This window comes from Gracilinanus agilis, chromosome 6 (assembly GCF_016433145.1).
Source record: "Gracilinanus agilis isolate LMUSP501 chromosome 6, AgileGrace, whole genome shotgun sequence".
In the NCBI taxonomy this organism is placed as follows: Eukaryota; Metazoa; Chordata; class Mammalia; order Didelphimorphia; family Didelphidae; genus Gracilinanus; species Gracilinanus agilis.
In genome coordinates this window covers 278,178,734-278,181,233 of record NC_058135.1, presented here as the reverse complement: position 1 = coordinate 278,181,233, position 2,500 = coordinate 278,178,734, and positions in this window count along the sequence as shown.

The window sequence follows — 2,500 nt, the reverse complement described above, 5'->3', positions numbered from 1 at the left end:
TATTTCCTTGCCAAAATGCCCTATGAATACAACTAGCTCTTATTCCCTTTCCTACTTCAGTATATAAGCTACTTTAATGAAGGCACTATCTTGCTTATATTTATATTCCCAGTGTTGAGCAAAGTTCCTTGCCCATAGTAAGTACTTAATTAATGATTTGTGTTTCTTGTGCATAGTAAACTCTTAATTATTTTTCTATTAATCTGCCCCAAGCAACAATTCAAGCATAACTAAAAATTCATAGAATCATAGACTTAAAACTAGGACAGACATTTAAAGATCATCTTTTTATGGATGAGGAAATTGAGGCCCAGATATTAGAAGTGACTTGCTCAGGACCATACTACCAGTAAACATCAGATCACTTTAGATCATTCAAGGTATAAGGTAAACCTACAGAAAAATGGGTTTCATGAAGATAATAGTTCAGAATAATATAGTTAGTGGGAGAAGGAACAGGAAGAGAAAAACCATCTAGGAGAAAAAGATCATATTGACTTCTACTATGTGTGTCTACACAGACTAAGTGATTGGAAGAGATTGTTCTAGGTAATGCAGAAAACAAATCTGGATCACTTGACCTGATGATTAACTTTTCTACCACCATAGCCTAGAGACCCTTTATTAAGGTGTGAAGGGAGGTTTCAATTTGCATTATTGGAAGATGAATGCACACTGATGAAATCATGGAACCTTTAAAGTACTGAAGCAAACTACATACTACAAGATCAGTCAACAAGAGTTTATTAAATACCTACTGTGTGCCAGGTACTGAGGATAGTGAAAACAAAACAAAACAAAACAAGAAAACAAAAAACCTGGTCCCTGCTTAGTTTTCATTTTACAGAGAGACAACATGCAAACATCTATGGATATCCATTAAATATAGGATTAATGGGAGGCACTGGGTAGCTCAGTGGAATGAGAGTCAGACCTAGAAATGGGAGGTCCTAGGTTCAAATCTGGCCTCAGCCACTTCTCAGCTGTGTGACCCTGGGCAAGTCACTTGACCCCCATTGCCTACCCTTACTACTCTTCTGCCTTGGAGGCAATACATAGTATTGACTCCAAGACGGAAGGTAAGAGTTAAAAAAATATAGGATTAATGGGAGGTTGTTGTTTTTCTTTTGTTTTCAAAGCACACCAGTGACATCAAAGATGTTTGGGTATGATGTATTCATTTCTATGATAAGTCTGCTATGAATTCAGAAGGCATTACCACAGACTGGGCACAAGTGATCCATTAGAACATTTGGGGTGGATGTAGGTCTGGATTTGAACAATTCACATTTCCTTTGTGCTTTTATGATTTTGCTTTGCTCATGGAGTACAGTGTCTGCTCTCCAGTATTTTTTCCCTTTGGTCCAGTACTATGTTTTTAATGGTATAACTACATGGACATTCCCTCTATGGATACAGATTAACGATTTAATCATAACTCACAGGCTTAGAGAGTTGTTTTGCAGGACTGAGATGTTAAAAGTCTTGGCTGGGGTCATAGAGCTGGTATATGCCAGAGGTAAGACATGAACCCAGGTCTTTCCTGAAATTAGAGGCATTCTGAAGTAGAATGGGTTGCCTTCAGAGGATTCTCCTCACTTGAGGACTCCAAGAAGAGGCTCGTTAGATGACCACTTGTTTGGTACCTTCTGTAGGAGATTCTGGTTCTGATTGTTTCATTGTTGTTTATTCATTTTCATTCATATTTGACTCTTTGTGACCTTATTTAGGGGTTTTCTTGGCAAAGATATTGAAGTGGCTTGTCATTTTCTTCTCTAGTTGATTTCACAAATGAGGAAATTGAGGCAAACCAGGTTATGTGACTTGTCCAGGGTAATATAGTTACTAGGCCTCCAACCGAGGATGGATTTGAGCATAGGACCCCAGTTCCAAAACTCCACCATTGCACCATCTAGTTGTCTGTCCTCTTCTCTGGTTCTGATTAGGGGTCAAGTTAAATTGTTGTTCATGGCTCTCTAAATTCTGGGATCCTATGAGTCTCCCTGACTCCAAGGCTGCTCTTAAGTCCCTATGCCCTGCTGTAGCTCGCCCAAGTCTTGATTGCTAAAGAAATGTCATGCTTGCCACTGCTGGATCTTTATCCCACACTAGGGACAAAGACTAATGATGGGAGTTCTCGACCAAGGAAACCCAGGGAGTTAATATTTCACAGAACAGGAGCAGCTGTGAAATGACCTAAATGCCCAATGGCCTAGAATAAGCCAGAGCAGAGGATTTCAGACACAGAAAGAAACCATACAGAGTTTTGATGAAATATTAAACAGGTCCCAGATGGTGACAATAGCATCTTTTCTTTTCCTGGTATCTGTGACCTTAGCTAGTTTAGTCACTGTAGGCATCCTTCCTTTCTGGTTGGAACCCCTGCTTTGCAGGAAATGAAGATATTTTTTACAGTGGCTAAAACATTGAATGTTTTATGAGGGTGGGGTCTTTCTTTATTCCTTCCTTCCTCCCTCCCTTCCTTCCTCCCTCCCTCCCT